Source organism: Xiphophorus couchianus, chromosome 2 (genome assembly GCF_001444195.1).
Source record: "Xiphophorus couchianus chromosome 2, X_couchianus-1.0, whole genome shotgun sequence".
Taxonomy (NCBI): Eukaryota; Metazoa; Chordata; class Actinopteri; order Cyprinodontiformes; family Poeciliidae; genus Xiphophorus; species Xiphophorus couchianus.
This window is the reverse complement of record NC_040229.1, coordinates 4,544,510-4,554,977: the sequence shown is the minus strand read 5'-3', so window position 1 is coordinate 4,554,977 and position 10,468 is coordinate 4,544,510. Positions and strand designations below refer to the sequence as shown.

Genomic DNA, 10,468 nt, shown 5'->3' with positions numbered 1-10,468 from the left:
GCGCCACGCTGAGGAAGTCTCTTCTGTGATTGGCGGTTGCGTTGTTAGGCACCAGCTGACGCTCCGGCGTCACGATATGGCAAGGTTATAGCAGGCCGTTTTATCATAAAATCTAAGTGTAACTTCTTCTCTGACATACAGAAACGTATGAATAACTATTTTCATATTTTTGAGTGTAATTAAATGTAGATTTCTGTACAGGATTACTTTAGCTGAGGAACTTTTCACAGAGAACTTTATTTTATTTCATTGTAAGACTCATAATAACAGCAATGAAAAGAAACTGGTTGTCAGTGCAATACTTTATATGCAGTTTGTTTATTATAGATATATATATAAAGAGAGAGAGATCTATATATATATATATATATATATATATATATATATATATATATAATAAACAGTTCTTACATCACATAAAACATAAACATATTGACAGCAGCAATATCAGGATGCTTTAATATCTCAGGACATTCAGCTTATTGTATAATAAGTAAATATGTTTCATCTAAAATTCAGAGTAAAACATTTATACAAAATGAGCATAAAGCATTCAAAGTAAAACGTAGATAAAATATTGAGACAATAATCAGAAAGATTGATAGTTATTTTACATTCACAGATCATTTTACAGAATAAAATGCAATGTTGACATCTTTGATATTAATATTGTTCTAGTTAAAAATCAATAGAGGAGTGTCTCAGGTTGAGCTGCAGCAGTGATTCCACTTATTATAAGGCCAGTTATTATTTTAGTAAATTTGTACTAAACAATAACAAAACAAAGACCAGACTTTCATTTCTGGAGAACTAGGAGTGTCTGACCCAACTATGAAATGAGCTTCATCACCTCTTCATTTCCTCCAATCACTTCCCTCTTCCTCCTTCATCCCACTCATCCTCACTCTCATCCCATCCCGCAGCGCCGCGCTGCAGCTGTGCAGGAGGAAAATATGCAGGGTTGCAGCTCCGAGAAGCTGAGCGAAGCGTCGTGGAGCTGGCAGAGAGGGACGTGTCCGGGTCCGGTCCGGGGCTGAGGACGGGGTCCGGAGGTCGCAGCGAGGCGGCGAGGGACCGCTGGAGGAGACGGAGGACAGGAAGTCCATCACTAACATGCTTCATGCTCGTTTCCAGCAGCTCTGAATGTCTGCAGACTGAAACCTTCATAAAACAACTTTCCTCACACGTTCTCTGCTGAATTCAAGTCTGGGCTTTGACTAGGCCATTCTCATCCATGAATCTGCTCTAATATGAACCATGCATCGTAGCTCTGGCTGTAAAACTTCCCAGCTCTGCTGTACTTTGTGTTCCTTGTTTCATAAATCCCAATGAAACAGTTAAACATGGACCTAACGGGATAGCTTGCTAGCTAGCAGCTGAATCTCTGAGGTGTTTACCTGCAGTGAGATGCTGGACTTGCTGCTCCTCTCTTTGGCCCGAGCCAGAGCTCCTTTCAGTCCAGACGACCTCTCCGTCATCTCCAGAGCCGCTCGCAGCAGTCTGGGCGTCTTGGGCCTGAGAGAAGCCACCGGTACCGGAGCCGGTTCCTTAGGTTCCACTTTGGGTTCAGGCTTTTTTCCCTTATTAAGCATCTTCCTGTGGTGAAAAGGTGTTACAGAAAGAGGTAAAGGAGGAATGCAGCAGGCGTCGGAAGATAATCTGGATGCTAACTTGGCCTTCTTGCGCAGCAGCTTCTTGGACTCGGGGTAGTGGACAAGGATCTCGTTCAGGTCTTTCTTGTCCAGGATGAACAGGTTGGCAAACCCATGAGCGATCACGTTGGCCGTGCGCCGGTTGACTCCGCCCACCGCTAGCAAACTGAGAACCAGACAGCTTGATCATGATGACGGCCCATCAGAAACACAGAAAGCCGGTCCAAACAGGAGGAAGTGAAGGAGATTTGTTGGAACATCCAGCCTGTCAGACTTTGCTGCCTGTCAGACTTTGCTACCTGTCAGATTTTGCTGCCTGTCGGGCTGCGTTCAGAGTAACACGACACAAACCCGAATGGACGAAAAACAATCTGAACTGTGCCACATCTGGCAAGTTAATCCGACTCTCTACAGGTTGTTTCCTATTTCTTATTATTGAAGGTTTTTCACTTTTCCACTTGTTCTTATTAGGAAGCTCAGGTGAAAATGAAGAATCAGAGGAATTAAAGATATAAACTAAAATAATAAAATAACTGCTCAGAGAGCAGGAGCTCCAACTCCCCAAGCAGAACCAGGTCAGGCAGAACGTCTTCAGCTTCAGTCCGACTCTAGGCAGAAACATCCATCTGAGTCACTCTAACTACATGTCTGATTTTACGGTATCATGAAACCTTGCAGTTTTCTGTACCTTATCTCTCCAAACACGGATCCTGCTCTCAGCGTAGCGAACACCGTCCTCTCATCCGGACCTCCAACCACCTGCACCTCCCCTGCTTTGATGATGTACATCTCCCGACCCACTTCGCCCTGGGGGGGCAGGAAGCAAGCACACGGTCAGGCATGACGCTAGCTGCTCATGCTAGCTTTCAGAGGGGAGGTTTACCTTTTTGCAGACGTAATCTCCAGGCAGGTAGACGACTGAGCGCAGACTCTTCAGCATGTCAAAGATCATCTGCCTGTCACAGCCCTGGGATGCAGGAAGACACTTTGGTTCTTCACACCAGCAGCCATGACACCAGCATGAGCAGACTCAGGTTAACACCCGGCAGGTGACTTTAGCGCTTCCTCACCTGGAACAGAGGGACTTTACTCACAATGGAGTAGTTGACGTCTACAGCGATGTCCAGACGCATTTTATCTGGCAGCTGGGTCAGAAGCTCCTGTTCATCTGGAGACAAACATCCAGATGTGAAGCATTAACAGCAGCTCAGGTCACCAACCACCAACAGGTGGCGCTCTCCTTACCCAGCATGCCTTGTGACTGCCAGGTGTAGTTGTACCAGGTCTTGACGCGGTTCTGGACGTCTTTGGGTATGCGGTAGGATGTCATGTATTTGATAGTGTTGTCCATGCAGGTGCGGTAGTAGGTCTGAGCCGCGGTGGCCGCACCGACAACATCACGCATCTGACACACAAGCAAGGCAGCGGTTGCTGGTTTGACACCAGGAGTGCAGCTAAGCGACCACACCTACCTGACCAATCATGATGGAGAAGACAAAGACTCCAACGAAGTAGTTGATGAGCTGGAAGACGATCTCAAACAGGGAGGTGGGATCCGGCAGACCGCCGATGGTGATCAGAGTTTTCACCGCAAAGTAGTAACAGCGAATATAACTGAGGGAAGAAGAAGAAGATTTTTTTTTGATTTTTAACAAAACATTTATTGCACAATATTTTAACAATAAAAACAATACATGATCAGGTCAAAGGACACTAAAAAACACAATAAATATTTACAATAGCAGCTTATTATATTTTAGGTCTCCCTGATCGGAAATGGTGCACAGTACATTATGAAAACCCCACAGTTCTAAAAAACCCCTCAGATTCCCGGTGGCTCTGTGGAAACAAAACTCTAATCTCAACCTGGCCTTAATATTGACCTTCCACAGAGCCACCGCATCGAGTTGAGGTCCAGCCTGCATTTTGTCTCGTCGAGTTATATAAATAGTCATTTTGGCTTCGGCTATTAAATAATTTAAAAGACGAGATTTAAAACTTGTGGATCGACTGTGATGTACACCGTTAATAAAAAGGGAAATGGTAAAAACCATTCCATAAAGGCTAAAAATGCTCCTTAAAAATTTTTAAAAACTAGTTAACCGTACACAATCTGTAAAAACATGAAACACACTCTCAGACAAACTGCAAAATGGACACTCGTTTAAAACCCCAGGACTGATGACCGATAAAAACGAGTTTGTGGTGATGGCACCGTGCAAAATCCGCCACTGCAGATCACCAGTCCGTTTTTTGATTGGAGGCTTGTATAAAGTCCTCCATTGAGGTTTTTGTCCTCCGAGTCTGTTGCTCCACACGCTGACGGATCTTTTGCAGAGAGTTCTCTTGTGTAGGATCTTTACACAGTATCTGTACAGCACTTTTGCACTGCTGTTATTTAAGTCCGCCCCTGAGTCCGTAAAATGCAGCAATGGACCGCTGTCCTCCTCAACATCTGGGACCAGGGACACATCTGGGAACATGTCGTTTGAGTCAGGCAGGCACTCCTTCGTGGCATACAGCTGCAACAGCCGCCTCTCCCCGGCCGTCATCCGCTCTTTTATCAGCTCCAGGAAGCGCTGTGTCAGTCTGGCGGACCGGACCCCAAGCAGCTGGCCGACTTCCTGGATGTTAGTGAAGTCCGGTCCAGCCACCTCCACCAGCCGCCGCACGGTCACCGTCCCGTACCTGGACAGCACCTTAGCAAGGCCCGGCACGGTGCTATCCCGGACATCCATTTTTGCTCCACAGACCAACGGTTCCTCTAAAAGCCAATGCAGAGAATTATGCGTTTTCGATCTGTGCAATTTTAAAAAAGCACAAGATTTAAAAACACTCTGATAAAACTGAGGCAACCCTTTTAACTTTAAAAGACTAAAATCAGTTAAAAACAGAGCAGCATCCAACCCCAGAGAATTCACACGTCTGAGGATGCAGCTGGCCACATCTTTCCATACAGGAGATCTTGTACGAAACTTTTGCAGGAACCGTAAACGCACAGTAGCTGTTCTGCTAGCCAGGTGGACAAGGCCCTGGCCCCCCTCCTCTCTCGGTAAAAATAAAACTGACTGTGGCACCCAGTGCAGACCGTTCCAAAAAAAGTTTACCATCTCTGACTGAATCTTTACAATTAAGCCAGATGGTGGGTCTAAAACAGAGAGCTTGTGCCACAGCTGTGAAGCGACAAGGTTGTTTAAAACTAGCACTCTGCCCCGGTAGGACATTTGTGGGTGAAGCCACTTCCATTTTGACAGTTTATTTTTTATTTTTTGCTCAATGTCATCCCAGTTCTTGTTCACAATATGTGTACTGCCTAAAAACACCCCAAGATATTTAAAACCGTCCTTCTTCCATAAAAGACCCTGAGGGAGAACTGGGAGCCCTGCAGACCACTCGCCGACGGCCAGGGCTGCACTCTTTTCCCAGTTCACCCTCGCAGCGGACAGAGTAAAAAACTTTTCAGTGATCTTGGTTAAAACATTGACGTCTTGTTGATCTTTTACAAAAACAACAACATCGTCAGCGTAAGCAGATAAAATTATATTGTCCTTAAAACCAGGTAAAACCAGACCATAAACACTTGAGTGTATTTTCCGGAGGAGGGGTTCCAGGGAGAGTGCGTAGAGCATCCCCGAGAGCGCGCAGCCCTGTCGAACGCCTCTACACACCCTAAAAGGAGCACACAGGCTACCGTTGATCTTCAGCACACTCTCAATGCCACTGTACAGAACCTGGATCTTGGCGATAAGACCCTCGCCGAACCCGAACCTCCTCATGGTTTCCCAGAGGAAGCCGTGTTCGACGCGGTCGAATGCCTTTTCTTGATCTAGTGAAATCAAGCCAGTCTTCAAACCCAATGAACCGGAGGCCTCCAAAACATCCCGAATTAGGTAGATATTATCTACCATGGACCTGCTGGGGACGCAATATATCTGATCCCGGTGGATGACTTGCTCCATAGCTTTCCCCAGCCTCGTGGCCAGGACCTTGGAGAGGATCTTATAGTCGGTGCAGAGGAGGGACACGGGGCGCCAGTTCTTTATCTCCTGCAAATGCCCTTTTTGGGCAGCAGGGTGATGACCGCCCTTCGGCAGGACAAGGGGAGTGAACCAGTGTGCAGACACTCGTAGACGTCGAGCATGTCTTGGGCCAGAAGATCCCAGTAGGCCTTGTAAAACTCAACCGTGAGCCCGTCAATGCCCGGGGACTTCTGGCCCTGCATACTGAGGAGGGCTGTGTGGAGTTCCTGGATCCCCAGGGGGCGCTCCAGGCCGGTTTTGGTCTCTTCGGAGACCTGAGGCAGTTCACAGCAGAACTCCTCTAAACGTTCCTCGTTCTCCTCATATTCGCTGTGGAACAGAGAACGGTAAAACTCCACAGCCCTCCTCCTGATCTGCCCTGGTTCACTCAGTTGCTGCCCTGTGTCCGACAGCAGAGAGTGGATCTGCTTCCTCTGCCCGTGCTTCCTCTCCAAGCTGAAGAAAAAGCCAGAGGGAGCATCCATCTCCGTGAGGTTCTGGACCCGGGACCTGACCAAAGCGCCTTGGACTTTATTCTCCAGCAGGTTTGCTAAAACTTGCCTTTTTGATTGGAGAGCTTCAATGTGCTCTCGATTTCCTGTGGATTCACTAAGTTGTTCTAATTCCACGATGTTCATCTCCAGATCCCTGATAGATCCGGTAATGTCACGGGTGACATTAAAAGTGTGCTGCTGACTCAGCAGTTTTATCTGAACTTTCCCATGGTCCCACCACTGTCTCAGACACGTAAAATCGGACTTTCTTTGTCTAAAACCAGTCCAAAAATAACCTAAAATCTCCTTAAAACCCTGATCATAAGTTAAAGCTGAGTTAAAATGCCAGTAAGCTCTCCTAGGTAAAATGTTTCTGATAAAAACCACCTAAAAGCAACGAGTGATCGGTAAAAGCCACCGGTAAAATCTGGCATGTTTTAAACACATTAAAATGATGTTTAAAACAATAAAAACGATCAAGTCGAGCTAAAGAGATTCGGTTTTCCTTAATGTGGGACCATGTGTGCTGCCTGGAGCCTGTTCATCCTCCTCCATACGTCCACCAGGCCGTGAGACGAGACCAGCTGACCCAGAGCATGTTGGGCCGCTGGATGCGGCTCTGCATGATTACGGTCTAAAAACTCGTTTTCTGTACAATTAAAATCCCCGCCTATAAAAACATAATCCTCAGACCCACAATCACCCAACTTTTCCCTAATTTGTTAAAAAAAACGCTTTTTCTCTGCATTGGTGGTCGGAGCATAAATATTAATAAAAACCAGACTAAAAATATCAAACTTTGCTTTAACTAAAAGACACCTCCCTTGAACGACATGCTCTACTTCTGTGGAGTTCGGGGTGAAAGCCTTAGAGAACAGGAAGCCCACCCCTGCACTCTGGGAGGTGCCGTGGCTTAAAATGACCTCCCCCCTCCACTCTCTGCCCCAGTCTGTCTCAATTAAATGATCACTATGAGTTTCCTGTAAATAAATAACGTCGATTCTCTTTTGGTTCAGTGTTTGATAAATCAAAGCCCGTTTCTCAGCCTCCCTCGCCCCGTTAAGATTCAAAGTTGCAATTTTAAAAAATCCATATTGGGTAAGAAGCTAAAACCAACACACAAAAAGACTATAAAAAATAATAATAATAAAAATACTAAAAAATCACTGTGCATCATTTTTATTCAAAAAAGTTTTCTCGCTTTTGACATTGCTTTCTTTAATCTAAATATTTCTGTCTTTTCAAAACCCGATACCTCATTGTTCCTAATGTGATGTCTCGCAGAGGAGTAAAAGATTCTCAGATCTGGAAAATAACTTTCAATCTTTACTCCTTTCAATCCTTTAGTTTGTTTTAAAAACGTTCTGTAAGACTCGACAGGGTATCTTGGTTCTTTACTACTTGTTTGAGTCACTGACGCCTCGCTGACGTCAGAGAACCAGCTCTCAGCGTCGCTGCTGTCCGACACCTCCCTCCTCTCTCCAGCCAGCTTGCTGACCTGCCTGCTGGTCTGCACAGCAGCCACCACATTCCTCCTTTTGCTTCGCCTCTTTATCGGGGCAGAAGCCTCCACTTCCATCACCTCCTCCTGTCCTCCCTGTACACCGACATTCTCTCCCTCCACACCTTCACCACCACTCACCCCTTCACCACACACCACCGTGCCCCCGTCCTTTCTCACACACACACTCGTCTCACTGTCCACTACCGACACCTCCTCAACCAAACCATCAGCAGGCTCTTCCGCATTGGCAGCGGATTCCTCCTGTTAAGGAAAAATGATTATTTTTAGTGCTTAATACAGTTAATCTTACGACATGTCCATCCATCCATCCATCCATCCATCCATTTTCTGTTCACCCTCGTCCCTAATGGGGTCGGGAGGGTTGCTGGTGCCTATCTCCAGCTACGTTCCGGGCGAGAGGCGGGGTACACCCTGGACAGGTCGCCAGTCTGTCGCAGCCTTACGACATGTGTAAAAGGTATATTCAACACTCTTATTTGAAACAGCCTTGTGTTGAGCATTTGGGACTGGGCCAAAATGCAGATCACTCAATGGGGCCTCCCCGCTGTGAGGCCAGACCACGGAGCCATAAAATTAGCATTCCCGGCAGGGCAGGAGCACTGGATAGATTTCACAGGTATCTGTGAAGTCTTATCTCAGGATTGTTCTGTACTTGGAATGACCGTGGGAGCCACAGGGGGTCAGGGCCAGCGGTCCGCTCTGTTGTTTTACCAGAGACCAGATGGCCCTTTGATCTTTGCCGTAAATTAGGGGGAGTTCCACGTTTCTCTGAGTGCTTAAGGGAGTTTCCAGTTGGTCAACAAGAGGAACGCCTTGAGTGCATATATTAAATAGAAAAACACCTCCTTACTATAAGATTTCATGTCAGCAGAAAAAATTCAGAGAGCGGCCAACATTTTGCCTTTTTTACATCGGCTCTCTCCAAAGACGCGTCTTTGCTTTTTTGTTCGTCTTTGTTTTGTGTTTGTCTGTCTTTCCCTTGTCTGTCTTTGTTTGTATAAGGTAAATAATGTATATCTCTGTTACTCTGCAGCTTTGTTGATTGATTCATGCGTTGCTTTGTATGGAATTAAACTCTGTGATCTGTGACGTCAACGCGCTTTGTTGTTGTTTCACTTTAGCAGCGCGCCGCCGCCTGCTGAGGATCCGGGAGATTTAAGGAGGAAAGAGCCAAACGTTTTGTCCAAAGTTAACATTAAATTATCCTCCTTAATACTCCGCAGTGGCAGCGGGCTCTTCCGCATTCGCCACCGCGGGTTCCTCCGCCGCTCCAGCGTCACTAGGTGGGTCCCCCACCTGCTTAGCAGCAGCGGGTTGCTGCTTCGCCAAGGCCAGCAAGGCCGGCCCGGCCCTGTCGGGACACATCTTTACGATATGGCCCTCTTTACCGCAACCAAAGCACTTCATATTAGAAGATGTGGCAAACAACATATAATCAAACTCATCTACCTTAACATGAAATCTTAGATTTAGCTCCTCGTCTTTACGATTTAAAATCATAAATAATTGTCTTCTGTGGGAGACGACATGTTTTAGAAGAGGTGATTTGCACCCCGTAGGAACTTTTCTAAGCGGTGACACCACCTTACCGTGCCTTGACAGCTCTTTAATCAAAAAGTCATCGCTGATGAACGGTGGCACATTTGACAGAGTCACTTTAGTCGCTGGCAGTGTTAGTGGCGACACTTGCAGAAACAACCCATTCACAGCAACGCCCTCCTCCACCAACTGTTGAGCCTGCTCAACCTTCTCAACAAACAATACCACCGCTCCATTCATCCGTGCTGCCGGCCTAATATTCCCTTGCCCAATCACCTCACCCACAGCCAAACAAACTTCCTCCACGCTGCACGGAGAACCAGCACCCACCTTGATGACGTTCTTCCGTGTCAGCGTGGAGAAAGACCCACCACCAACAACCACCATGGCGTCCTAAGACGCCGGCCTGACGGCCACACCCGAACCCACAAAAACCCCTTAAAACGTGACGAAACTAACACGAATTTACAGATAAACAAGTAACACAAACACCCAGTGAAAAACAGTAAGAAAAAACAAAGATAGAAAGTATACAATCACTCGCTCTTCTTCCGCTCTTCCGCAAACACCCTCCTCTCACACGAAGAAGAAGAAGAAGAGCGGTCAGAACGGGAAACACTGGGACCTCTGGTGAGGATGAGTAAATATTTACGGGCTGCCATTTGTAAAGTTAATGGTCAAAAGCTAACAGCAATGATCTGGTCTGTTAAAGGAGGAAAATATGGGAGCAATTTTTCAGTGTCATGTTTTCACCATATCATTCATTCATTTATAAATGTCATAGTTTCAAAGTAAATATTTATTTAGCAAGCAAAATATTTACTAGCTAGATATTTAGCTCAAATTTGTAGCGAGGAGCTAGCTAAATATTGTGTTTGTAAACTATGTATTTAGCTAACTCAGAGCTAACTAGTTTGGAGCTAAATCATTAGCCTACTGACTAAATATTATGTAACTAAAAATTTAGTTTACCATCTAGTTTAAATATTTAGCTTTATGCTAAATATTTAATTAGTAAGCTAAACATTTACCTACTAAATATTTAGTCCCAATCAAAAATACTTAGTTAGCAAGCCAGTTAAATATTTAATGTCAACTAAGTATTTAGCTTGCTAAGAGCTAACTAATTTGGAGCTAAATAGTTAGCTATATTAATAAATATTTATGAAGCTAATTATTTAGTTTACCAACTTATTTAAACATTTAGCTCAAAAGATTTAGTTAGCAAGCTAACTGATT

At 45.5% G+C, this 10,468-nt stretch overlaps 1 pseudogene; it reads right to left on the bottom strand.

Annotated features, from left to right (window-relative positions):
- Positions 1–846: 846 nt before the first annotated feature.
- The window catches only part of LOC114152056 (cyclic nucleotide-gated cation channel beta-1-like), a 35,007-nt pseudogene continuing 25,385 nt past the window's right edge, over positions 847–10,468 (bottom strand).